Genomic DNA, 312 nt, shown 5'->3' with positions numbered 1-312 from the left:
CGGGGGATGTTCCCGAGGGATGAAAGCGCTCCCGGGAATGCTGAGCCGGCCCTCGGGATCCGCAGTGCCCCCGCTGCGCCACCGCCGTCCCCTCCCCGCAGCCGGGGGTCGCCCAGCCCGGGGGCTGCGGGGGTGGGTGGGAGGGGAAGGGGACGCTCGGTGGATTTGGGATTTGTGTCCCAAGTCGCCTTCTGCCCACGGGGATTTCTCGGCATTTCCAAAGATCCGGCCGCGCGTGGCCCCGGCAGCCCCGTGTCCCTCCCCGAGGGGACAGCGCGGCCGCCCCGCGGGGTTTCCCGGCTCGGTCCCCAA

The sequence above is a fragment of the Vidua chalybeata genome, chromosome 24 (assembly GCF_026979565.1).
Source record: "Vidua chalybeata isolate OUT-0048 chromosome 24, bVidCha1 merged haplotype, whole genome shotgun sequence".
NCBI classification, from domain to species: domain Eukaryota; kingdom Metazoa; phylum Chordata; class Aves; order Passeriformes; family Viduidae; genus Vidua; species Vidua chalybeata.
The sequence above is the reverse complement of the archived record's forward strand: the minus strand, read 5'-3'. Positions refer to the sequence as shown.